Source organism: Poromitra crassiceps, assembly GCF_964638095.1.
Source record: "Poromitra crassiceps genome assembly, chromosome: 2".
NCBI lineage: Eukaryota > Metazoa > Chordata > Actinopteri > Beryciformes > Melamphaidae > Poromitra > Poromitra crassiceps.
Window position 1 is genome coordinate 102,061,566 of NC_139624.1, and position 27,922 is coordinate 102,089,487.

The following is a 27,922-nucleotide window of genomic DNA, read 5'->3' on the forward strand; positions in this document are numbered from 1 at the left end:
CTGAGGGGGAGCACAGCAGAGCTCTCCAAGGTGTACAAAGAAACTCTGTCTCGCCCCCCCCCTCTCTCTTTCTCTCTCACACACACACAACAGACACTCACATGCGTGCGCGACAACAGTTGTACTGCTCTGGATGCGTTGAGCGGCTGCTTTGGCTGCAAACTCAGCTATTATCGGTCTTTCTTCAATTAATCCAAGGTCTTCAAATTGAGTTAGCAGGTAGAGGTAGGCTACAGAAACAGTTCTTATTCTTCTCCATTTCTTTTAATTACCTCATGCGCTCTCAATTGGTCACGTTGCAGTAGTAGTAGTAGTAGTAGTAGTAGAGAGTGCAGCAGGTGCAGATGGCGTGCAGATATGGCTTCAGACTCGCTGTCTGATTTCTTATAATTACCTCATGTGCTCTCAATTGGTCACGTAGCCTAATCGCGTTGCAGTAAAGTTGACAAATAGATCACAGTCGAGTCCACAACAGAAAATCTGCGGTGGCATTCGTTTTATGGACACTTCAAATAATAATTACAGTGAATAATCCTTCCAAAATGTTTGTTTTGAGAGCACATAGGCTACCTCATTGAAGCGTTTGTTTACTCCATGTAGGCTATAGAGTGCAGACGGCTTCAGAGTAGCCTTGTCTGTCTGTCTGTGTGTAGGCCTACGTGTGAGAGAGAGTTCACATCTTAATAAAGGGTTACTCTGCGTGTTTCACTGCTCTAACTAATTTATTTAATAATGTTGCTTTGTCACGTTCTGAGCCTGCCCCGCCCGCACCCGCGATATTTTCATAATTTGCCAACCCAGACCGCGTGCGGGGCGGGCCAGCCCGCGGGACCCGTCGGGTTCTGGGTGACCCGCGCATCACTTCTGCCCGGGCAAACTTCTAACTAAAGCTGTGATGGACATCAGACTTCCTACTCCTTTTCACACAGTAAGCTATTGCTAGCTCGCTTTCCCGACTTCACACCTCCCCACACTGTCTGTCGGCATGTCTGATTGTGTCCCTCTGTGTGACTGGTCCCTCTACTCATCCGCCTGTCACAGGACAGGGAAAATGTTCCCTTTTGAAAAGTGACTCAAAGTGACAGAGGCTCACTGCGGGGGCGAGAGCAGCAATGACCTTGGCAGGTGTGTCGGACGCGCCCGAGCTAGACGCAAAGTGGGTCCCTCTCCCGGGTTGTCTGTCTGCCTCTTCTCTCCACCCGCCTGTCGCTTCCCTCCGAGACACGTAGGAGGTGTTTAATCGATCCCGATGAGAAGAGAGCGAGAAGAGGCTGTGAAAAGACGAGAGCGGAGTGGAGAGCGTTTGAGACAGCCGTTGCAGTATTGCCAGGCTCTGATAAGGCACCTAGCCATGCCACAAACAATTTTCAGGCCTCTCTTGACTCCATCATCTTCACTCCCCAGTGACCACTCGCCTTCTCCCTTTTCATGCATTGGGCTGAAACGCTATTAGATTATCAAAAGAGAGGGGGGTACGGTGGTGCAGTGGTAAGCGCTGTCGCCTCACAGCTCGAAGGTCCTGGGTTCGATTCCCACCTGGGACGTTGTGAACGCTGAAGGGATGCGTGCCCGTCCGCATGTCCTCGAGTGCCTCCCGGGGGCTTCCTTCATATAGGAACCCCCTTCACCAAAACATGCAATATCCTGGTTGCTAATGTGGTTCCTCCTCTGGTCGTTAAGGGCGCCTGTTCGGAGGGAGGGGAACTGGTTGGAATAGCGTGAACCTCCCACGTGCTACTGTATGTCCTACCGGTGAAGCTTCCCCTGTCAGGTGAAAAGAAGCGGCTGGCTAACTGCCCATGTCTCGGAGGAAGCATGGAGCCAGTTTCGGCTCTCCCCAGATCGGCAGAGGGTGGAGTAGCAACCAGCATAAATAAATTAAATTAGCACTAATGGGGGATAAAAATGGGATAAAAAATCGGGGGGGGGAAATTATATAAGAATATCAAAAGAGCTCATAAACATATCGCTGTTGTAGGCGCAAGGGGAAAACTTTTCAGCAACTAAGAAAAGCAGATTTATTCTATGTGTGATGGCCATGCATTTTTAAGTTTATCCAATGGGATTTTGAACATGATGAACATAATGAAGATGAAGATGAATCAAAGGGTTGGTTGTTTGGTTGATTGATTGATTGATTGGTTGGTTGATTGATTGATTGATTGATTGATTGATTGATTTTTATTCAGCACTCAATATAAATGTACAATTTACGGTAAATAAAAAGTAGGATGGCACAGAAAGTCATTCGAATTATTTCCACTGTGGTCCTAGGGAAAATAAATAAATAAATAACACCAGAGCAAGAGAGAAAGATACATACATTACAGTGTGAATGAAAATTCCAAACTGTACAAAGTAAAAAGGGTTCTAGAACCATGTAATGGTACAATTTAGCTTTACTGTAACTAAGATTTTTCTACATGCATGACCTGCCTTGCATACTAGTTGATGATGAATCTTAAAGGTCCTTACACACCGGGAGTGTGTTTTTCCGTGCGATTAATTCGCACGTCAATCATTTTTTTGAACCCATATCAGTGAATGCAACTGTGCATACCAACGGCAAAGTTTCGCTGAGCATTATTGCGGTGTGTATTTTTTCGGACCATGGACGATTTTTCTGAAATTTGCGTCTGACATGTACACATCGGTACTTGCTGTAATTGACAGGTGGGTCAAAATTAGCATCGCAATTTCGCGCTGTATATTCGCATTGCTCTTGGTGTGTAACAGCCTTGATTCACACATACAGTAGCATCTCACACAGTGCCGTGAGTGAATACATTTGCCATGCTCTAATCATTGAGCTATCCCTAAAACAATGAGGAAAAAGGAAGAAACCTCTCAAATCTCTTAAACCATGCTGAACTACACAATGTTATGCTTGACTCTCATTTACATGGCTACAACTGTATCAAGTTCCATTACAACTCTGCATTTCAGAGCCCATACACAATGTCTCAAAATTAGTAATGGGGTTTTATTGTGTCGCTATGTTGTTGCTAGGCGAGACACTGTTTGCTATTCATAATGGATTCCAAATACGGCTGCCCAAGTAATCATGTCTAATCGTATATTATGATTTTAATTTCCATAATTAACAGATGCCGTAGATGTCCGTCATATTGAAACATTTTGTTTAATTTCATGTCGCTCAGCAGGCCAGCTGAGTGAAATGAAAGTTGAAAGTACCTGAAATAAGACTCAAACATAAAATAAAATTAAATCAGGACTAAAAATTATCACTTTAGCCATGCATGACAGTTAGACATTGGCAAAAAAACATCTGCTCATTAGAGGTGAGACAATGTTTGAAAAGAGAAAGCAGCTAGTCACACATTTAACTCTCTCTCCCTCTCACCCCCCCACCACACACACACACACACACACACACACACACACACACACACACACACACTGGTCTGATATTTTGTCTTCTTTGTGTGTGTGATGGTCGGGCAGCGCAGCAGCATCAAATCACAAAATAAAAATACACCGCTTGGGTTAATTAAAAAGAATTGTGATCAGTGCTAAAGTGCTGGCGGAGATAATAGTGTACACACACACACACACACACACACACACACACACACACACACACACACACACACACACACACACACACACACACACACACACACACACACACACACATATCACAGACATCACATGGTTTTAGGGAAGTCAAACCAATTAGTAGTTGTTTGTTTATCATGGCTTATTTATCTAGTGTAGTTTATCGTCCTCCTTTGATAAGAGCAAACACACTAGGATGCTAGGAAAGTGCATACCACTCTTTTTAGGCACATTCTTGTTTGTGTGTGTGTGTGTGTGTGTGTGTGTGTGTGTGTGTGTGTGTGTGTGTGTGTGTGTGTGTGCTGATTAAGTGAACTATCAATATCTGAATACAAATGGAATTAGAGACCATCTTGTGACGCCCGCGACTTAAAACGAATGTGGGCTGTAATATGCATAAAATGGAAACCTATAAAGTTTCGTGACTGCATCTTGCACGCTTTTGATGCAGTCACAGTCGCAAAATCTGTCCACAAACAGACAGACAGTAGTGTGTTTTACGTTACTATTTGTATCTGTTTGTGTTCATTGACTTCAGTACAGCTGTTTGGCATACACACCCTTCTCACTCTATCTGGTATGCATGCCTGCCTCCTCTTATGTTTGTCTACCCAGTCAATAAATCCAGTCCAATGTCAAATAGCTTCATCTGAGGCTTCGGCAGCCCTTGCACCCCCGCTCACAGCACAGACACACGCCCACAAACACACACACACACACAGACACACGCCCACAAACACAGCACATATGCACACACACACACCCACACACACACAGCACACACACACACACACACACACACACACACACACACACACACACACACACAGCACACACACACACACACAGCACACACGCACACACACACAGACACACACACACCGCTGAGTGTGGCATGGAGAAAAGCGCGCTCTATCAACCCATAAACGCCAAGGCCTTATGAGTTATCCTTTAAATAAACAGCTGCCATTAACGGCGGCCTATTATCCCAGTGATGAATGCTAATGGGCCTTCCCGCTCGGCATCAGACGCACGCAGGCACACACACACACACACACACACACACACACACACACACACTCACAAACACACATTTGGATCTGGCTGAGTGCCTCTCCACTGTAGGCCGATTATCCAGCAGCTCTGATGAGGGACCGGAGGCCATTATTATGAACTGTACCAGAGGCGGGACTGACACGGGCTGTCAATCATACATGACTTTAACGCAATGAAATGGCTCGCATGGGGGGGAGACTGGGAGGTTGGCACGGCAACAGCGAAATTCCGAGTCGAGATGCCCACAGGCAGAGATAGACAATCAGACCCGTTATTATACATATTGATCATTACGATCTATTGTAATGGTACATGTTTCCAAATCATGAAATTGGTTTCTGAAAATGCACATTATGTATACTGCTTTGGCAATTCTTTTGATAAACACCAAGACATAATTGACGAGGAGACGGAAGAAGAGAGACAGAAAGCAGTTACATCAGCAGAGTGTCGATCCTGCTCTCATCAGGCATCCGCCTGCCTCCCTCGCTCTCTGTTGTCTAAATAAGCTCGCTTTCACATATCAGCTGTTTGGTCCGCTTCAACCGCCCCAGAGTTTGTTTCCTCGGATAGTGCTCTTCGTTTGGGGTGGTGTGAAAGCGCAAACGAACTCTGTTGCGGAACAAACTCTGGTCCGCTTGAAAATGTGGGTCTCGGTTCGTTTGCAAGTGAACTCTAGCGTGGTTCGTTTGTGGTGTGAAAGCAAACCGAACCAAACACAAGAGCAAATATAGGAAAGGCAGTGCATCATGAGTAGAAGGCGGTAGAAGGAAGCAAAACACTGCGGCTGCGCACACGGGTCGGTGCGCGCCTCGCTCGTCTCATCTGCAGAATGATGTTGGACCCAACAGCTCGCTGCCTCATCTGCTGCTCATATTGGGTGCATTCTTGTAAAATATTTATTAGATAGTAACACCAAAGTAAAACCAGAAATCCCAAGATCGCAAAAAGGTGGTGTTTCTCTATGGGTTGTGTTTCACGCATTCACTTGTGTTGTTCAGTCAGCCCTCAGCAGGCAAGGCGGCAGAAGAGGAGAGATTTCCCCTCTACATTCTGTCCAATAGACGAGAGACCGTTTCGACCACATGACATTGTTCAGAAAGTTTGGTGCGCTTGGCGAATTGCATGTGTGAAAGTGAACCGCACTAAATGAAAAATGAAACAATGTTGCAACTTCACCCCCCCGAATCGCACCGAAGTCCACCAGCTTATATGTGAAAGCAACGTAAGACAGCTTGTCTGGCCCCGCCTCCCTCTCTCTCTGTTGTCTAAATAAGACACCTTGTCTGGCCCCGCCTCCCTCTCTCTCTGTTGTCTAAATAAGACACCTTGTCTGGCCCCGCCTCCCTCTCTCTCTGTTGTCTAAATAAGACACCTTGTCTGGCCCCGCCTCCCTCTCTCTCTGTTGTCTAAATAAGACACCTTGTCTGGCCCTGCCTCCCTCTCTCTCTGCTGTCTAAATAAGACACCTTGTCTGGCCCTGCCTCCCTCTCTCTCTGCTGTCTAAATAAGACACCTTGTCTGGCCCTGCCTCCCTCTCTCTCTGTTGTCTAAATAAGACACCTTGTCTGGCCCCGCCTCCCTCTCTCTGTTGTCTAAATAAGGCACCTTGTCTGGCCCTGCCTCCCTCACTCTCTGTTGTCTAAATAAGACACCTTGTCTGGCCCCGCCTCCCTCTCTCTCTGTTGTCTAAATAAGACACCTTGTCTGGCCCCGCCTCCCTCTCTCTCTGTTGTCTAAATAAGACACCTTGTCTGGCCCCGCCTCTCTCTCTCTCTGTTGTCTAAATAAGACACCTTGTCTGGCCCCGCCTCCCTCTCTCTCTGTTGTCTAAATAAGACACCTTGTCTGGCCCCGCCTCCCTCTCTCTCTGTTGTCTAAATAAGACACCTTGTCTGGCCCCGCCTCCCTCTCTCTCTGTTGTCTAAATAAGACACCTTGTCTGGCCCCGCCTCCCTCTCTCTCTGTTGTCTAAATAAGACACCTTGTCTGGCCCCGCCTCCCTCTCTCTCTGCTGTCTAAATAAGACACCTTGTCTGGCCCCGCCTCCCTCTCTCTGTTGTCTAAATAAGACACCTTGTCTGGCCCCGCCTCCCTCTCTCTCTGTTGTCTAAATAAGACACCTTGTCTGGCCCCGCCTCCCTCTCTCTCTGTTGTCTAAATAAGACACCTTGTCTGGCCCCGCCTCCCTCTCTCTCTGTTGTCTAAATAAGACACCTTGTCTGGCCCCGCCTCCCTCTCTCTCTGTTGTCTAAATAAGACACCTTGTCTGGCCCCGCCTCCCTCTCTCTGTTGTCTAAATAAGACACCTTGTCTGGCCCCGCCTCCCTCACTCTCTGTTGTCTAAATAAGACACCTTGTCTGGCCCCGCCTCCCTCTCTCTGTTGTCTAAATAAGACACCTTGTCTGGCCCCGCCTCCCTCTCTCTCTGTTGTCTAAATAAGACACCTTGTCTGGCCCCGCCTCCCTCTCTCTCTGTTGTCTAAATAAGACACCTTGTCTGGCCCCGCCTCCCTCTCTCTCTGTTGTCTAAATAAGACACCTTGTCTGGCCCCGCCTCCCTCTCTCTCTGTTGTCTAAATAAGACACCTTGTCTGGCCCCGCCTCCCTCTCTCTCTGCTGTCTAAATAAGACACCTTGTCTGGCCCCGCCTCCCTCTCTCTGTTGTCTAAATAAGACACCTTGTCTGGCCCCGCCTCCCTCTCTCTCTGTTGTCTAAATAAGACACCTTGTCTGGCCCCGCCTCCCTCTCTCTCTGTTGTCTAAATAAGACACCTTGTCTGGCCCCGCCTCCCTCTCTCTCTGTTGTCTAAATAAGACACCTTGTCTGGCCCCGCCTCCCTCTCTCTCTGTTGTCTAAATAAGACACCTTGTCTGGCCCCGCCTCCCTCTCTCTGTTGTCTAAATAAGACACCTTGTCTGGCCCCGCCTCCCTCACTCTCTGTTGTCTAAATAAGACACCTTGTCTGGCCCCGCCTCCCTCTCTCTGTTGTCTAAATAAGACACCTTGTCTGGCCCCGCCTCCCTCTCTCTCTGTTGTCTAAATAAGACACCTTGTCTGGCCCCGCCTCCCTCTCTCTCTGTTGTCTAAATAAGACACCTTGTCTGGCCCCGCCTCCCTCTATCTCTGTTGTCTAAATAAGACACCTTGTCTGGCCCCGCCTCCCTCTCTCTCTGTTGTCTAAATAAGACACCTTGTCTGGCCCCGCCTCCCTCTCTCTGTTGTCTAAATAAGACACCTTGTCTGGCCCCGCCTCCCTCTCTCTCTGTTGTCTAAATAAGGCACCTTGTCTGGCCCCGCCTCCCTCTCTCTCTGTTGTCTAAATAAGACACCTTGTCTGGCCCCGCCTCCCTCTCTCTCTGTTGTCTAAATAAGACACCTTGTCTGGCCCCGCCTCCCTCTCTCTGTTGTCTAAATAAGACACCTTGTCTGGCCCCGCCTCCCTCTCTCTGCTGTCTAAATAAGACACCTTGTCTGGCCCCGCCTCCCTCACTCTCTGTTGTCTAAATAAGACACCTTGTCTGGCCCCGCCTCCCTCTCTCTGTTGTCTAAATAAGACACCTTGTCTGGCCCCGCCTCCCTCTCTCTCTGTTGTCTAAATAAGACACCTTGTCTGGCCCCGCCTCCCTCTCTCTCTGTTGTCTAAATAAGACACCTTGTCTGGCCCCGCCTCCCTCTATCTCTGTTGTCTAAATAAGACACCTTGTCTGGCCCCGCCTCCCTCTCTCTCTGTTGTCTAAATAAGACACCTTGTCTGGCCCCGCCTCCCTCTCTCTCTGTTGTCTAAATAAGACACCTTGTCTGGCCCCGCCTCCCTCTCTCTGTTGTCTAAATAAGACACCTTGTCTGGCCCCGCCTCCCTCTCTCTCTGTTGTCTAAATAAGACACCTTGTCTGGCCCGCCTCCCTCTCTCTCTGTTGTCTAAATAAGACACCTTGTCTGGCCCCGCCTCCCTCTCTCTGTTGTCTAAATAAGACACCTTGTCTGGCCCCGCCTCCCTCTATCTCTGTTGTCTAAATAAGACACCTTGTCTGGCCCCGCCTCCCTCTATCTCTGTTGTCTAAATAAGACACCTTGTCTGGCCCCGCCTCCCTCTCTCTGTTGTCTAAATAAGACACCTTGTCTGGCCCCGCCTCCCTCTCTCTCTGTTGTCTAAATAAGACACCTTGTCTGGCCCCGCCTCCCTCTCTCTCTGTTGTCTAAATAAGACACCTTGTCTGGCCCCGCCTCCCTCACTCTCTGTTGTCTAAATAAGACACCTTGTCTGGCCCCGCCTCCCTCTCTCTCTGTTGTCTAAATAAGACACCTTGTCTGGCCCCGCCTCCCTCTCTCTCTGCTGTCTAAATAAGACACCTTGTCTGGCCCCGCCTCCCTCTCTCTCTGTTGTCTAAATAAGACACCTTGTCTGGCCCCGCCTCCCTCTCTCTGTTGTCTAAATAAGACACCTTGTCTGGCCCCGCCTCCCTCTCTCTCTGTTGTCTAAATAAGACACCTTGTCTGGCCCCGCCTCCCTCTCTCTGTTGTCTAAATAAGACACCTTGTCTGGCCCCGCCTCCCTCTCTCTCTGTTGTCTAAATAAGACACCTTGTCTGGCCCCGCCTCCCTCTCTCTCTGTTGTCTAAATAAGACACCTTGTCTGGCCCCGCCTCCCTCTCTCTCTGTTGTCTAAATAAGACACCTTGTCTGGCCCCGCCTCCCTCACTCTGTTGTCTAAATAAGACACCTTGTCTGGCCCCGCCTCCCTCTCTCTCTGCTGTCTAAATAAGACACCTTGTCTGGCCCCGCCTCCCTCTCTCTCTGTTGTCTAAATAAGACACCTTGTCTGGCCCCGCCTCCCTCTCTCTCTGTTGTCTAAATAAGACACCTTGTCTGGCCCCGCCTCCCTCACTCTCTGTTGTCTAAATAAGACACCTTGTCTGGCCCCGCCTCCCTCTCTCTCTGTTGTCTAAATAAGACACCTTGTCTGGCCCCGCCTCCCTCTCTCTCTGTTGTCTAAATAAGACACCTTGTCTGGCCCCGCCTCCCTCTCTCTGTTGTCTAAATAAGACACCTTGTCTGGCCCCGCCTCCCTCTCTCTGTTGTCTAAATAAGACACCTTGTCTGGCCCCGCCTCCCTCTCTCTCTGCTGTCTAAATAAGGCACCTTGTCTGGCCCCGCCTCCCTCTCTCTCTGTTGTCTAAATAAGACACCTTGTCTGGCCCCGCCTCCCTCTCTCTCTGTTGTCTAAATAAGACACCTTGTCTGGCCCCGCCTCCCTCTCTCTCTGTTGTCTAAATAAGACACCTTGTCTGGCCCCGCCTCCCTCTCTCTCTGTTGTCTAAATAAGGCACCTTGTCTGGCCCCGCCTCCCTCTCTCTCTGTTGTCTAAATAAGACACCTTGTCTGGCCCCGCCTCCCTCTCTCTCTGTTGTCTAAATAAGACACCTTGTCTGGCCCCGCCTCCCTCTCTCTCTGTTGTCTAAATAAGACACCTTGTCTGGCCCCGCCTCCCTCTCTCTCTGTTGTCTAAATAAGACACCTTGTCTGGCCCCGCCTCCCTCTCTCTCTGTTGTCTAAATAAGGCACCTTGTCTGGCCCTGCCTCCCTCTCTCTCTGTTGTCTAAATAAGACACCTTGTCTGGCCCCGCCTCCCTCTCTCTCTGTTGTCTAAATAAGACACCTTGCTTGTCTGGCCCCGCCTCCCTCTCTCTGTTGTCTAAATAAGACACCTTGTCTGGCCCCGCCTCCCTCTCTCTCTGCTGTCTAAATAAGACACCTTGTCTGGCCCCGCCTCCCTCTCTCTCTGTTGTCTAAATAAGACACCTTGTCTGGCCCCGCCTCCCTCTCTCTCTGTTGTCTAAATAAGACACCTTGTCTGGCCCCGCCTCCCTCTCTCTCTGTTGTCTAAATAAGACACCTTGTCTGGCCCCGCCTCCCTCTCTCTCTGTTGTCTAAATAAGGCACCTTGTCTGGCCCCGCCTCCCTCTCTCTCTGTTGTCTAAATAAGACACCTTGTCTGGCCCCGCCTCCCTCTCTCTCTGCTGTCTAAATAAGACACCTTGTCTGGCCCCGCCTCCCTCTCTCTCTGTTGTCTAAATAAGACACCTTGTCTGGCCCCGCCTCCCTCTCTCTCTGTTGTCTAAATAAGACACCTTGTCTGGCCCCGCCTCCCTCTCTCTCTGCTGTCTATATAAGACACCTTGTCTGGCCCCGCCTCCCTCTCTCTCTGTTGTCTAAATAAGACACCTTGTCTGGCCCCGCCTCCCTCTCTCTGTTGTCTAAATAAGACACCTTGTCTGGCCCCGCCTCCCTCTCTCTCTGTTGTCTAAATAAGACACCTTGTCTGGCCCCGCCTCCCTCTCTCTGTTGTCTAAATAAGACACCTTGTCTGGCCCCGCCTCCCTCTCTCTCTGTTGTCTAAATAAGACACCTTGTCTGGCCCCGCCTCCCTCTCTCTCTGTTGTCTAAATAAGACACCTTGTCTGGCCCCGCCTCCCTCTCTCTGTTGTCTAAATAAGACACCTTGTCTGGCCCCGCCTCCCTCTCTCTCTGTTGTCTAAATAAGACACCTTGTCTGGCCCCGCCTCCCTCTCTCTCTGTTGTCTAAATAAGACACCTTGTCTGGCCCCGCCTCCCTCTCTCTCTGTTGTCTAAATAAGACACCTTGTCTGGCCCCGCCTCCCTCTCTCTCTGTTGTCTAAATAAGACACCTTGTCTGGCCCCGCCTCCCTCTCTCTCTGTTGTCTAAATAAGGCACCTTGTCTGGCCCCGCCTCCCTCTCTCTCTGTTGTCTAAATAAGACACCTTGTCTGGCCCCGCCTCCCTCTCTCTCTGTTGTCTAAATAAGACACCTTGTCTGGCCCCACCTCCCTCTCTCTCTGTTGTCTAAATAAGACACCTTGTCTGGCCCCGCCTCCCTCTATCTCTGTTGTCTAAATAAGACACCTTGTCTGGCCCCGCCTCCCTCTCTCTCTGTTGTCTAAATAAGACACCTTGTCTGGCCCCGCCTCCCTCTCTCTCTGCTGTCTAAATAAGACACCTTGTCTGGCCCCGCCTCCCTCTCTCTCTGTTGTCTAAATAAGGCACCTTGTCTGGCCCCGCCTCCCTCTCTCTGTTGTCTAAATAAGGCACCTTGTCTGGCCCCGCCTCCCTCTCTCTCTGTTGTCTAAATAAGACACCTTGTCTGGCCCCGCCTCCCTCTCTCTCTGCTGTCTAAATAAGACACCTTGTCTGGCCCCGCCTCCCTCTCTCTCTGTTGTCTAAATAAGACACCTTGTCTGGCCCCGCCTCCCTCTCTCTCTGTTGTCTAAATAAGACACCTTGTCTGGCCCCGCCTCCCTCTCTCTCTGCTGTCTATATAAGACACCTTGTCTGGCCCCGCCTCCCTCTCTCTCTGTTGTCTAAATAAGACACCTTGTCTGGCCCCGCCTCCCTCTCTCTGTTGTCTAAATAAGACACCTTGTCTGGCCCCGCCTCCCTCTCTCTCTGTTGTCTAAATAAGACACCTTGTCTGGCCCCGCCTCCCTCTCTCTGTTGTCTAAATAAGACACCTTGTCTGGCCCCGCCTCCCTCTCTCTCTGTTGTCTAAATAAGACACCTTGTCTGGCCCCGCCTCCCTCTCTCTGTTGTCTAAATAAGACACCTTGTCTGGCCCCGCCTCCCTCTCTCTCTGTTGTCTAAATAAGACACCTTGTCTGGCCCCGCCTCCCTCTCTCTCTGTTGTCTAAATAAGACACCTTGTCTGGCCCCGCCTCCCTCTCTCTCTGTTGTCTAAATAAGACACCTTGTCTGGCCCCGCCTCCCTCTCTCTGTTGTCTAAATAAGACACCTTGTCTGGCCCCGCCTCCCTCTCTCTCTGTTGTCTAAATAAGACACCTTGTCTGGCCCCGCCTCCCTCTCTCTGTTGTCTAAATAAGACACCTTGTCTGGCCCCGCCTCCCTCTCTCTCTGTTGTCTAAATAAGACACCTTGTCTGGCCCCGCCTCCCTCTCTCTCTGTTGTCTAAATAAGACACCTTGTCTGGCCCCGCCTCCCTCTCTCTGTTGTCTAAATAAGACACCTTGTCTGGCCCCGCCTCCCTCTCTCTCTGTTGTCTAAATAAGACACCTTGTCTGGCCCCGCCTCCCTCTCTCTCTGTTGTCTAAATAAGACACCTTGTCTGGCCCCGCCTCCCTCTCTCTCTGTTGTCTAAATAAGACACCTTGTCTGGCCCCGCCTCCCTCTCTCTCTGTTGTCTAAATAAGGCACCTTGTCTGGCCCCGCCTCCCTCTCTCTCTGTTGTCTAAATAAGACACCTTGTCTGGCCCCGCCTCCCTCTCTCTCTGTTGTCTAAATAAGACACCTTGTCTGGCCCCACCTCCCTCTCTCTCTGTTGTCTAAATAAGACACCTTGTCTGGCCCCGCCTCCCTCTATCTCTGTTGTCTAAATAAGACACCTTGTCTGGTCCCGCCTCCCTCTATCTCTGTTGTCTAAATAAGACACCTTGTCTGGCCCCGCCTCCCTCTCTCTCTGTTGTCTAAATAAGACACCTTGTCTGGCCCCGCCTCCCTCTCTCTCTGTTGTCTAAATAAGACACCTTGTCTGGCCCCGCCTCCCTCTCTCTCTGTTGTCTAAATAAGGCACCTTGTCTGGCCCCGCCTCCCTCTCTCTCTGTTGTCTAAATAAGACACCTTGTCTGGCCCCGCCTCCCTCACTCTCTGTTGTCTAAATAAGACACCTTGTCTGGCCCCGCCTCCCTCTCTCTCTGCTGTCTAAATAAGACACCTTGTCTGGCCCCGCCTCCCTCTCTCTGTTGTCTAAATAAGACACCTTGTCTGGCCCCGCCTCTCTCACTCTCTGTTGTCTAAATAAGACACCTTGTCTGGCCCCGCCTCCCTCTCTCTGTTGTCTAAATAAGACACCTTGTCTGGCCCCGCCTCCCTCTCTCTCTGTTGTCTAAATAAGACACCTTGTCTGGCCCCGCCTCCCTCACTCTCTGTTGTCTAAATAAGACACCTTGTCTGGCCCCGCCTCCCTCTCTCTCTGTTGTCTAAATAAGACACCTTGTCTGGCCCCGCCTCCCTCGCTCTCTGTTGTCTAAATAAGACACCTTGTCTGGCCCCGCCTCCCTCTCTCTCTGTTGTCTAAATAAGACACCTTGTCTGGCCCCGCCTCCCTCTCTCTGTTGTCTAAATAAGACACCTTGTCTGGCCCCGCCTCCCTCACTCTCTGTTGTCTAAATAAGACACCTTGTCTGGCCCCGCCTCCCTCACTCTCTGTTGTCTAAATAAGACACCTTGTCTGGCCCCGCCTCCCTCACTCTCTGTTGTCTAAATAAGACACCTTGTCTGGCCCCGCCTCCCTCGCTCTCTGTTGTCTAAATAAGACACCTTGTCTGCCGCTTTGTCAGTAAAAAAAACGTGGAGCGGTGCCCAGGTGACTCATTGGCCCGCCATGTCGAGGAGAGAGAGAAAGAGAGAGAGAGAGAGAGACCATCCTGTTTCATATCCCCGCATGAAAGACCTCTTCAAGCAAAGTTGCCATTGCTGAATGCTCAACAAAATCTCTCTCCTATACTTTTTTTCTTGTTAGGTAGAATTAGATTTCTCGCTCTCTGAAGGCACAAGTTGTCACTATACAGTTTTATTGTTGAGTTTCCCATCATGGACCTGGGCCAATGGGATGAGGTAATACGGCTCACTTCCAATGCAAATCCACATGTTTTGCTTTAATTGTCTCGAATTGAATTATATTATCGTGATACTGGCGGAGTGATCTGGCTTGCTTTGGGAGGCTGACGATTGTTTCTTGGAAGTGTCGCCTAACTGGATTGGGGGGAAACAGTCAAATGAACTCACCCGTTGGCTTGAGCTTTTCACTTGTTTCAAGAAAAATAGGATTTTTTAAGACCTGATGCAACTACAAACATCTTCTGAGATTCAAGGTTCCAAGGGCGGGTCTGTGGTCCTAAAAAGAAGAACGACATTGTTTGAGATCCTTCGGGACCCCTTGGGCTCCGCAACTCCGCACAAACGTTAGCATTTAGTCAGTCCTCTTCTCCTGGCTGGCCTGTTAGTACAGTACAGTCTACAGACCCTGAGGCTGGCCTGTTAGTACAGTACAGTCTACAGACCCTGAGGCTGGCCTGTTAGTACAGTACAGTCTACAGACCCTGAGGCTGGCCTGTTAGTACAGTACAGTCTACAGACCCTGAGGCTGGCCTGTTAGTACAGTACAGTCTACAGACCCTGAGGCTGGCCTGTTAGTACAGTACAGTCTACAGACCCTGAGGCGTGCCGCGGGCAACGTCAGAGCAGCTGAGTGTGGAGAGAAAACAGCAACAATCCCCAAACTCTCCCTGATTGGCACACTCTCTTTCTGTCTCTCTCTCACCTCTCTTTCTGAACCACTTCGTAACAGGTGAATTGCAGTCTCCGTTTGTGTGTGTGTGTGTGTGTGTGTGTGTGTGTGGTTGTGTGTGTGTTCGTGTGTGTGTGTGTGTGTGTGTGTGTGTGTGTGTGGTTGTGTGTGTGTTCGTGTGTGTGTGTGTGTGTGTGTGTGTGTGTGTGTGTGTGTGTGTGTGTGTGTGTTCGTGTGTGTGTGTGTGTGCGATGCATCTGAAGGGATGTTTGATGAAGAGTGGGTCAGGGGGTTTGGTGGGGGGAAAAAACAGCGATTTGCATTCCAGAGCGGTGCGGTCAGTCCCGGTGCGCCGTCCTGCGTCTGCAGAGAGGGACCTTGCTCTCGTCCGGGACTTCCCTCCTAATTCACCCTGAAACACACACCGGAAAGTCAACTGGCTCCAAAACACTAGCAGATGAAAGGGTTTGTGTTTGTTTGTGTGTGTGTGTGTGTGTGTGTGTGTGTGTGTGTGTGTGTGTGTGTGTGTGTGTGTGTGTGTGTGTGTGTGTGTGTGTGTGTGTGTGTGTGTGTGTGTGTGTGTGCGTGCGTGCGTGCGTATGCGTACAGATGCCTGGGCAGACATTTAAAGTGGGCCCAGCCAGTAGGTGCTGCTGTGTATTCAACTTTGGCTCTGCGCACACAGCGGTGCCCAGAAAGAAAAAAACATGTTTTCACCTCCTGATTAGCAGTATCTCTCTCTGTCTCTTTCTCACTCTCTCACTGCAAAAAAAGAAAAAAAAAAAAGGGGGGGGGGTGAGTCTTAAAATCTTTAGTTTTTCTTAAAACAAGCAAAAGAAAATGTGCCAGAAGGGTGAATTAATTTCACTTGTTTCCAATGCAAATCGACTTTTCTCCAGTCAAGTGTGATGGCAGCAGAGTGATCTTGCTCATTCTGCCTTGTTTCAAGATATTGACTGGAAGATTACTGAAACAAGTAGCTCTGAACTGGGCAGAAAGTGAATTATCTCACCTCATTGGTAGACTCCGTCATTCGTTTTAAGATAAAATAAGATTGAAAACTGAATCTTATTTTGCATGAATTAAGATGGATTTTTTTTTGCAGTGTATTGTCATAGTGCAGTCTATTTGCTCCTCTCTCTGTTTGCCCGCTCAGCAGAGCGGTCCAGTCCATTGAGGACCTCAGAGAGAGCAGTGTAGCACTGAGCCTCACAATGCCCTCTCCTCACTTAATTAGCTGCCGCCGTCGAGCCGCTACGAGCGCGCTGCAGCCCGTGACCAGACAGAACAGGCTTAATTTGTACCTATTCTTTCAAGGCTAGCCTTGATAGTTAAGCTTCAGTTAAGAACAGGCACACATGTATTATGTTGTTTCCCAACCCTACGTGGTCTCGGGCGTTTGGCCTTAGTACTGTGCTGTCTGGAAACGCTTGTTGATTGAACCACTTTTTGAACCACTATTCCCACTATTTTTATTGCTATTATTATTATTATTATTATTATTATTATTATTATTATTATTATTATTATTATTATTATTATTATTATTATTATTATCCCTGTGTGACTGGCTATTTAGTCAGGCGTCGCTCACAGAGTTGGCATGCAGCCTCTCCTCTCTCCCCGGAGATTTTTCATCGTCCACTTCACTGACTTGATTCTAACTCCGTTCACCTGTGTGCTGCTCCACTCTGGAGCACCTGAGGGGTCCTCCACTCTGGAGCTCTCCTCCACGCTGGAGCTCTCCTCCACTCTGGAGCTCTCCTCCGTGTGATTTCGAATCGCACATAGGTTACGCAAAAACCACGCCCTGTGCCCGCCTACGCAGCAGTCAAGCGCCGGGATTGGCCAGGCGCTCATGCTCATGTTGGGCTCCGTTACAGGGACACATTCCTGTGAGAAGCAACAACACCAAGCGAGGCTGCAGCGAGGATATTGAAAGACAAAATCCTACATCGCACCAAAGCATACAATGTATTTTAATGTTATTTGACTTTCTGACCACCCGCCTCAGCCAGAATAACTTGGCCATTGGGAAGGCTAACCCTTTACTTTTGGTTTTATTTATTGTGTATGATTCAACTTTTTATCTATGATTTTATATTATTGCATGTTTTTGTAGATTGTTGGGACTTCACTGGCCTGGAACAAACGGCTGGCCTGGGGAGGGGGGGGAGCTAGGCCTATGTGCTGTAGCCTATTGTATTTTTAATTTTATATTTTTTATATTTTTCATTTGCAGGTTAAACTGTCAGCTGAGCTCTGTTATTGAAGCTTTGGCTAAAGGCCTGAATTTTACAATGATGTTTTGAAATAAATGTTTAAAAATCGATTGTGTGTAAAAGCTTGTGTTACGTTTTCATTGGCGTTATTACAGTAATCATTTATTTTCAATGTCCGCTATCAAGAGCAATTTGGTTAATAAAATCGCTGGGCTGGGCACAGTGTTTGTGGTGTGTGGGAAATGTTTGTTTGAAAAGCTTGTGTGTTACGTTTTCATTACACTAATAATTCATTTCAATGTCCTCTTAGAGCAATTCAGTTGGTTCATGAAATCGCTGGGCTGCGTGCCCTCCAGTGTTTGTGGTGTGGGAGATTCCAGCTGTCAAAAGAAGACAAAAGACTTGCTCCTGGCCAATCCCGGCGCTTGACTGCTGTGTAGGGGGCACAGGGCGTGGTTTTTGCGTAACCTATGCGCGATTCGAAATCACGCCTCCCCTCTGCGTGATTTCTAACCCCACATAGGATAAGCAATAACCACGCCCTGTGGCGCTGGGATTGGCCAGGAGCATTGAAGCTTGGGACGAAAGCACCTGGGGTTTTTCATCTTTTAAAATAAAGATGTTTAAAAAACTATTGCTTGTTACATTTTCAGTGCTGTACCTTTTCTCTGGGTAAGAATTGAGCTTGAAATTAACGATATGATACATTATATTATATGAGCTATGAACGTGAACACAACACCGTTTATATTATTGCATGTTTTTGTAGATTGTGTACATTGTGTAGATTACAATTATTATGCTTATTATTATTATTACTATGCTAAGGAAGGTAGGTGACCATAATTCATTTCAATGTCCGCTCTCAATGTCCGCTCTGGAAATCGCTGTCTGTTCTCAAGAGCTATTCAGTTGGTTCATGAAATCGCTGGGCTGCGTGCCCTCCAGTGTTGCTCCTGGCCAATCCCGGCGGCACAGGGCGTGGTTATTGCTTATCCTATGTGGAGTTAGAAATCACGCCTCTCCTCCACTCTGGAGCTATCCATGGTGCTGAAAATGTCTTGAGTCATTTTGGCCATCGCCACTAATTAGCCCATTTAGTGGGACTTAATTACCTAATTCAAAAATCCGGGTGCGTTAGGTCACCCGCATCGGTGGTCTCTACACTTCCTGAAAGATTCAGCGCGATCGCACGTACAATGGCATAGTGACCCAACACAATTCTGCTCACTCACTCACTCACTCACTCACACACACATGCATGCACGCACGCCGCGCACACAAACACACACACACACACACACACACACACACACACACACACACACACACACACACACACACACACACTTCACATTGTTATTATAGGATCCAACTTGGTAATGTAAGATATTTCACTTGTACCCCTATCTCTCCCCCCCATTGACATGAACTGACGTAAAGAGCGAAGCGCTGTGTCTGAAGAGACACTGACTACGTTTATATGCACACAATATTCCTTTGACAAGGGTCATGTAAACAGCAGTTGCATTTCCCGAATTTGGCCTTTTTCCGAATTTAGCATTTTCCAATTAAGACGTGGATTATTCCAGTATTATTCGGGTTTTAGGAGGATTCTTTGATCATGTATACACCGCATTCGGAATATGTGTCTCAATCAGGGTTCTTACCGCAGTTTGCGACGCATGTTGCCTGTTTGCGGTCAGCTAGAAAGTGCTAGAAGAGACGATATAATCATATAATCCATCAAAAGAAAAGCCCACATTTCTGATCGGGAGATGAGAAACATCGATTTAAAGAGAGAGTGGTGCCCAGTCCCCATGGAAGTCCAAAATGCTTGTGAGCCTGCGAGGTAATAACGTACTAGCCTACTTTTTATGAAAGACTTCGATGTGCAAATATCGCAACGCCAAACTTTCCAGCAGCAAGCTCCTGAAATGGACCAAGTGATGCTGGTAACAATAGTGCTGCTGTGTTTATTCTCAACAGAAAAACTCAGCTGATTCTAGCTGCATCTCTCTCTCTCTCCCCCCTCCCTCACGTGTCGGGGAGGGCGAGCAACGGCTGCATGTAAACGGGAATATTAGTGGATTATTAATTTTGTCGGAATATTGTCATTTCTGAATATGGGGCCAAAAAGTGAATATTGTGTGCATGTAAACGTAGTCACTGAGGTAAAGAGAGAAGCGTTGTGTGTGAAGAGACACGCTGAGTGAGTGAGCGTGACCTTGGCAGCCAGAGGTTTTGCTTTTGGCAGCTGCTGGCAGAGGACTTGCCATTCTCTCCACCACCACTGCTGCACCCTCAGGACTCCTCCACCTCTCTCTGCCCTCGCTGCACCCTCAGGACTCCTCCACCTCTCTCTGCCCTCGCTGCACCCTCAGGACTCCTCCACCTTTCTCTGCCCTCGCTGCACCCTCAGGACTCCTCCACCTCTCTCTGCCCTCGCTGCACCCTCAGGACTCCTCCACCTCTCTCTGCCCTGGCTGCACCCTCAGGACTCCTCCACCTCTCTCTGCCCTGGCCGCACCCTCAGGACTCCTCCACCTCTCTCTGCCCTGGCTGCACCCTCAGGACTCCTCCACCTCTCTCTGCCCTGGCTGCACCCTCAGGACTCCTCCACCTCTCTCTGCCCTCGCTGCACCCTCAGGGCTCCTCCACCTCTCTCTGCCCTCGCTGCACCCTCAGGGCTCCTCCACCTCTCTCTGCCCTCGCTGCACCCTCAGGGCTCCTCCACCTCTCTCTGCCCTCGCTGCACCCTCAGGGCTCCTCCACCTCTCTCTGCCCTCGCTGCACCCTCAGGACTCCTCCACCTCTCTCTGCCCTCGCTGCACCCTCAGGGCTCCTCCACCTCTCTCTGCCCTCGCTGCACCCTCAGGGCTCCTCCACCTCTCTCTGCCCTCGCTGCACCCTCAGGACTCCTCCACCTCTCTCTGCCCTCGCTGCACCGTCAGGGCTCCTCCACCTCTCTCTGCCCTCGCTGCACCCTCAGGGCTCCTCCACCTCTCTCTGCCCTCGCTGCACCGTCAGGGCTCCTCCACCTCTCTGCCCTCGCTGCACCGTCAGGGCTCCTCCACCTCTCTCTGCCCTCGCTGCACCGTCAGGGCTCCTCCACCTCTCTCTGCACCCTCAGGGCTCCTCCACCTCTCTCTGCACCCTCAGGGCTCCTCCACCTCTCGCTGCACCCTCAGGACTCCTCCACCTCTCTCTGCACCCTCAGGGCTCCTCCACCTCTCTCTGCCCTCGCTGCACCCTCAGGGCTCCTCCACCTCTCTCTGCCCTCGCTGCACCCTCAGGGCTCCTCCACCTCTCTCTGCCCTCGCTGCACCCTCAGGACTCCTCCACCTCTCTCTGCCCTCGCTGCACCCTCAGGACTCCTCCATCTCTCTCTGCCCTCGCTGCACCCTCAGGACTCCTCCATCTCTCTCTGCCCTCGCTGCACCCTCAGGGCTCCTCCACCTCTCTCTGCCCTCGCTGCACCCTCAGGGCTCCTCCACCTCTCTCTGCCCTGCTTCCATCTGTGTTCTCTCCCTCTGAACCCCCTCTGTCTCTCTGCTCATCTCTCCCCTCTCCCCCTCCCTCCTGTGCCTATACCCACATCTAACCTCTTAACCTTTTGCAGCACTATTTCAGTCAGAGAGAGACTCATTCTTTGGTTAACAATTATGTATTTCCATGTGCACAATGATTATAGAAATGTGCAAAGTTCTTTTGGTGATTACAACATCATGATGTGAAGGGGGTAGTGAAGCCGAGAGTAGTAGAATAGGATCTCCCCATATGGAGTCTAGAGTCTAGACGTGGTGGTGAGGAGAGGACTCTGAGATCTTGATGGATGATGTGGATGAGAACAGGAGCGGGCTTGTGGAAATCTCAGACCTGGACGTGGAAGTGATGGGGGAAGTGAATGGGGTGGAGGATTGTGGCAAAATCGCTCTGAAATGACAGACAGACACACAAGAGAGGAGAACAGTTTTTAATGTTGACAGTTGAGGCATGATTGGCTGAATAGGAAGATGTGGCTGGTGTAGCAGCCGGTGTTACGCCCCTAATCAGCTGGTATAATCAACTGATACTAAGCAGCTGATACGGGCAGGAGGAATGATGAATGGATGAGTAGCATAGAAAGCTTTCCTGATTGAACTTGTGCATAAGCTGTCATGTCGAACCCTGTGTTGATTAAAAGTCCCATTTCCTGTCAAACTGGATTTCCTTGCCTCTTCGATTATAAAGGACTTGGGTGTGCTATCTAAACATCATGGAAGCCTCAAAACACATCCCAGATAAATCCTTACCAGCCATGTACTAAGGAAAAAATGCCTCCAAACGAGCCGTTTTGACTTCCCGAAGTTTGGGACATCACAAAGTAACACTCATTTCATCTGACCCCCATCAACTGATTGCATAAGACCAAACCTCGTTTGACTGTAGTATAGCTGCGTAGTATGGAAAAATGTCCAGAAAACAAGCAAATGATGGGTGGAAGGCGATAAACGGATCATCTTATCAGAGGCCCCGCCCCCCAACACTGCATAGTTAATGAGGGGAGAGACAGCGCGTATCCACCTTATTTTTGAATGCCCCACTGTAAAAAATAATTGTGCGTACAAGGTCCGGTTTAACGTGACTATTGCTGCAGCTTGCCATTTCCTAATGTATTCTACTTGATTTGAAAAGATGGCTGCCTACACTCAGTCTCTTGTACCCTGGCTGAATTGAACATAACTTGGTCAATAAGTATGTAACATACAAAATAAAACAACCCGTAATATCTTAATTGTATGTAGAATGCAGAGGACATGTAACTGTTTAGTTAAACTTGCATCCCAGGAATATTGTGCTCTTAAGATGACGTTAGTGGCTCGAGGCTGTTTCGTCCTGAAACCCACACGCTTTGCGGTGGTGGTTTTAGCGTAACCTATGTGCGATTCGGGGCGTAAAGTATGTGCGTTTTAGCGTAACTTATGTGGGATTCGAGGCGTAACCTATGTGGGGTTTGGCGTAACCTATGTGCGATTCGAAATAACGTATCCGAGATAGAAAACGTTATGAATATAGCCACGTTATAAACAACAAACTAACGCCGGTGATCCGTATGGAAACAGTGTTACTCGAAATGGTTAATATTGGCCACAGCAGGCGATAACCCATGAATGCACTGCGCTCTTAAAGGGATATTTATCGATGAGATTTTTGCCAAGCTGGACCTGATTAGTGATTTGCTCCGTTCGCCCAGACGGGTGTCAAGCTGTCAGCAACAAGGCTGGGAGGATCACACCGGAAGAAGCACCCATCAGCAGATCAGGCAAAAATGGCCGCCAAAAATAAGGTGGATAGAGAAGTCCCACAGAGTCTGGATTTGAGTTCATAACCTTGTTTTAAAGACTTGTGAGCCATGTTAAAAATACAGCTAAAAATAGCATAAAAATGTCTGTTTCGCTACTCTTTGTTGCCGATTGACACAGTGGTGATTCAAGCTATAATTAGTTTATGAAAGACAGATAAATCGGAAAGAACAAGGATCTTGCGGATTGCTCCTTTAGATGAATAGGCCCTCATCACAAGGCTGGATGGGAGATGGAGGAACATGTTATGAGAGAGATACATAGTATAAGCATACGCAGCAGGAGGAATATATGGGATTGGAACTGCAGCAGCTATGCGTTGCAATGAAGGTGTCTCATGCATAGAGCTCAACGGGCGGGGGGGGGAGCGGGGATCGACTTTTTTCTCACTTAAACCGAGTGTTTTATGTTCACTCAAAATTCCCTGGATCACGTGTTGGCTTGGTTCGTATTGTAAATATATTTAATCTATTAAAACTCGTTATATTTGGATTTATCTAAATGTCTATGGAGAAAATGGAGGCGGAGCTTACTTCCGGGGCAAATTACATCACGAAAAGTCATGTGCCTGTTGAGCTCTATTGGATTGATTCTACTTCCATGCTGCTGCTGCTGTATGTGTGTGACACGTGCAAACTAAAACAAAGGCTTTCTATCTTTCCATGAAGTGTTGGTTGGTGAGCACGTTTCGTCAGGGAATCTGAGTTTATGTTGCAATATTAAAATAAATAACGCCGTCTAAACAGTTTCACCTCAATATGGTCGAGCCACCAGACCTTTGTGTTGAGTTCTGCACACAGCCTGCAGCAACAGAAATCCATTCCAGATGAAGTGTGATCCAGTCCACAGGTCTGTGTGTGTGCACGCGTGCGTGCGTGAGTTATTTGCGTGAGCTATTTGACAGCGTGCACCAAACACTTTAGCTGATTCATTCCACATCAGGGAAAATAGATTATAATTAGTAATTATGAAAATAATGCTATTTAACATTCATTATTATCCTGACATCTTTGTTAGACAGAAATGGCAGTGATAATCTCTGAGATTTAACGTGTGCATGTGTGTGTGTGTGTGTGTGTGCGCGCGCCTGCGTGTGTGTGTGTGTGTGTTATTCCCAGACAATTGTCCAAGTCCCTCTGATCCGAGTCCCAAGCGAGTCTCAAGTCAATTGGTCCCGAGTCTCAAGCAAGTCCCAAGTCTTTCCTTTTGTCGGCAAGTCAAGTCAAGTCAAGTCACAATGTTATTTCAAGTCAAGTCTCGAGTCGAGTCACAGGTTATGTCAAGTCGAGTCACAGGATAGAAAAAATGACAAGGCAGAGATTATTTAGGCTGCAGACGTGCGCGTTCATGTTAATACGTGCTTGTTGCCAAGCAACACACTTCTCTCAGACGAGCTTGAGACAGCTGACAGACAGCTCCAACTCAGCTCAAACTTATAGAGTTGTAACTTGTATTCAAAGCATAGAAACGTTCTCACAGCTCAATTTAACAGCGCCAACACAAGCAGTTTGATCACAAGTGCAATCAGTACTGAATGCGATGGCAGACTGCGCACTGCGGGCAGTTGACGAAGTCAGGAAGAAATTGAAAGATCTTCCGACGCATATCAGCTTTTAAAAACCCGCCGACGAGCGGAGGTCGTGCGCCCAAAACGTCTATTTATCGATCGATATTTTTGGAGAAGATTCGGGCAGCATCACGCGCAGATCAAGATGAGACAGCTGTCAGTGAGTAGCTACGCATTTGGGTGTAACTTTTACGCCTGCTCCATACACAGACGCAGCGCATACAGGGTGCACTAGTCATAAAATTAAGTTAGTCGTAACTTTGAGTTCTACATCGGACGTAGCGTGTAAACCTAGGCGTACGCCCAGCTGGTGCACTCGGCTGATCTTGTCACAAGTCCGAGTCGAGTTTCGAGTCATTTTCTTCCAAGTCCGAGTCGAGTTTCAAGTATTTACCTTCCAAGTCCGAGTCGAGTCGGAAGTCGTCAAATTTGCGACTCGAGTCGACTCGAGTCCGAGTCCCTATGACTCGAGTCCAATTGTCTGGTTATTCCTATTGAGACCATGAAAGTAACAACACATCTTCATACCGAAACGATTTCCAATGACTACGAAAATGACATGTGATCAAAACGGTGCGTGCAGGTGATATGAAAACAACACAGTTACAGTACCAGTCCACCATCCTCCCCTTTACCCTTAGGGGCTATTTCAACATCATACTGTCGTCACGTTAAAGAGGTCGGCGCTAACTTCCTGGTTCCAGCTCCCGACTCTGGCGTATGCACATGCATGCACTTACTCACATGACCGCATTCGTAAACATCGGTCGTTTTAACCACCTTGAAAATGGACCCATGTGTTGTTTTCCTTGTGAGGACAGCCTGGAAAGTAAACTATCCACCATCCTTTTTGCCAAGAAGCTTTCCTCACATTGGCTTTCTGTGTCTATTAGCATTCTGAACGCCTCCTCTTTCACCTTCACACACACGCACGCACGCACGCACACACACATGCACGCACACACACACACACGCACGCACGCATGCACACACGCACACACACACACGCACGCACACATGCACACACACGCACACACACACGCACACGCACACACACACACAGACACACACAGAGGGAGGGACAGAGAATGAGAATGACGAAGATAAGTGCTTAACAATTCAGAACAACTTTCACAACTGAATCCCAGACCCATAACGCAGCAGACAAATGTAGCTCCCAAGGACAGAGTGTGGGGAGGCCTTCAGTAGCGGACTGGAACAGAGTCCAGCTCTTTCTCAGATGTTCCGCTCCAGGTTTTCGTGTCACGCCACCGTTTCCTTTCCCCCTGGAAGCTGGATCCCTCTTGTTTGCTCTGGCTCTTCTGCGTTGTTGAAGGTTGTGCACGTTGCCTCTCTCCTCTTATCTCCTTTGAACAGGAGAAGAAGTGGCAGACATTTATTTGAGAGTAGGCGACGTTCCTCTATCGGTTATATACTGTACCTGGAACTCATTTAACCTGACTCGCTCTGCATGCTGTGTGTGTGTGTGTGTGTGTGTGTGTGTGTGTGTGTTAAAGTCAGACAGTGGCAGTTCAGATTAGGGTTTGACCAATCAGGGCATTTGAAGGCCGATGCTGAGTTACTTCAACCAGGTTATGTGTGTTTGTGTGTCAGCAGGTTGTGTTTTTGTCAGTTTGTTTGTGTGTCTGTGTTTCAGCAGGTTGTGTTTTTGTCAGTTTGTTTGTTTGTCTGTGTTTCAGCAGGTTGTGTTTTTGTCAGTTTGTTTGTTTGTCTGTGTGTCAGCAGGTTGTGTTTTTGTCAGTTTGTTTGTTTGTCTGTGTGTCAGCAGGTTGTGTTTTTGTCAGTTTGTTTGTGTGTCTGTGTGTCAGCAGGTTGTGTTTTTGTCAGTTTGTTTGTGTGTCTGTGTGTCAGCAGGTTGTGTTTTTGTCAGTTTGTTTGTGTGTCAGCAGGTTGTGTTTTTGTCAGTTTGTTTGTCTGTGTGTGTGTCAGCAGGTTGTGTTTTTGTCAGTTTGTTTGTCTGTGTGTCAGCAGGTTGTGTTTTTGTCCGTTTGTTTGTCTGTGTGTGTGTCAGCAGGTTGTGTTTTTGTCAGTTTGTTTGTCTGTGTGTCAGCAGGTTGTGTTTTTGTCAGTTTGTTTGTCTGTCTGTGTTTCAGCAGGTTGTGTTTTTGTCAGTTTGTTTGTCTGTCTGTGTTTCAGCAGGTTGTGTTTTTGTCAGTTTGTTTGTTTGTCTGTGTGTCAGCAGGTTGTGTTTTTGTCAGTTTGTTTGTCTGTCTGTGTTTCAGCAGGTTGTGTTTTTGTCAGTTTGTTTGTCTGTGTGTCAGCAGGTTGTGTTTTTGTCAGTTTGTTTGTCTGTCTGTGTTTCAGCAGGTTGTGTTTTTGTCAGTTTGTTTGTCTGTCTGTGTGTCAGCAGGTTGTGTTTTTGTCAGTTTGTTTGTTTGTCTGTGTGTCAGCAGGTTGTGTTTTTGTCAGTTTGTTTGTCTGTCTGTGTTTCAGCAGGTTGTGTTTTTGTCAGTTTGTTTGTGTGTCAGCAGGTTGTGTTTTTGTCAGTTTGTTTGTCTGTCTGTGTTTCAGCAGGTTGTGTTTTTGTCAGTTTGTTTGTTTGTCTGTGTGTCAGCAGGTTGTGTTTTTGTCAGTTTGTTTGTCTGTCTGTGTGTCAGCAGGTTGTGTTTTTGTCAGTTTGTTTGTTTGTCTGTGTGTCAGCAGGTTGTGTTTTTGTCAGTTTGTTTGTCTGTCTGTGTTTCAGCAGGTTGTGTTTTTGTCAGTTTGTTTGTTTGTCTGTGTGTCAGCAGGTTGTGTTTTTGTCAGTTTGTTTGTCTGTCTGTGTGTCAGCAGGTTGTGTTTTTGTCAGTTTGTTTGTCTGTCTGTGTGTCAGCAGGTTGTGTTTTTGTCAGTTTGTTTGTCTGTGTGTCAGCAGGTTGTGTTTTTGTCAGTTTGTTTGTTTGTCTGTGTGTCAGCAGGTTGTGTTTGTGTCAGTTTGTTTGTCTGTCTGTGTTTCAGCAGGTTGTGTTTTTGTCAGTTTGTTTGTCTGTCTGTGTTTCAGCAGGTTGTGTTTTTGTCAGTTTGTTTGTTTGTCTGTGTGTCAGCAGGTTGTGTTTTTGTCAGTTTGTTTGTTTGTCTGTGTGTCAGCAGCATATCTGCAGGTCATTGCTCAGGGTCAGGCACCGCGTCATGTAAAATCCACTGCATAGGCTTAAACAATGGGTAACACTTTATAATAACAATACACTATTAAGCATTAGTTAAGTATTAGTAAATACTTAATTCATCGTTTATAAAGCATTATTCATACATTTCATACATTACTAAACATTTGTAAGTAACTCATAAACACAGTTATACATGTTTTATTCCTGATTAATACGCTAATTTATAATGTATTTAACAGTTGTATTTAATCTAATTTATAAATGCTTTGTAAGACATAGTCTTCCCTTTAGATTAGCTCACACAAAATACTTAACTAACAATTACTAACTACCTTAATTACATGGAGCATGCCTATAGACCAAATCAGCGGGATGTTTACATTTACTTCCGGGTACCCCTGAGGTCCACACATTATAATGGCGGTGGACGGCACAAACTGACATGTTGAAGACAAAAACAGACAAAGAAGACAAAAATGGTTCGTCCGTGTTGTGTTGTTGTTTAATATCATTCATAACAACACTTTCACTAACGTTAGTGGAGACCAGACTAGCTAATTTACCTGTTGGACCAGACTAGAGTAGACTTGAAGCTAAATTAAATTGACGTGGCGTCAGTAGCTCTGTCTGTACCAGGCTCTTTCTCGCCGAGAAGAGCCTGGTGACGCGAGGTTACTCTGTCTGTAACGTTAACGACTCTGCAAAAAAACAGCGAGTTTGACAGACA

General features: G+C 48.1%; 1 protein-coding gene across 4 annotated transcripts in view; it reads left to right on the forward strand.

Annotated features, from left to right (window-relative positions):
• Positions 1-27,922, forward strand: part of LOC310772487 (partitioning defective 3 homolog) — a 660,426-nt gene that overhangs the window by 267,258 nt on the left and 365,246 nt on the right. The gene's annotated exons all lie outside the window — the stretch shown is intronic.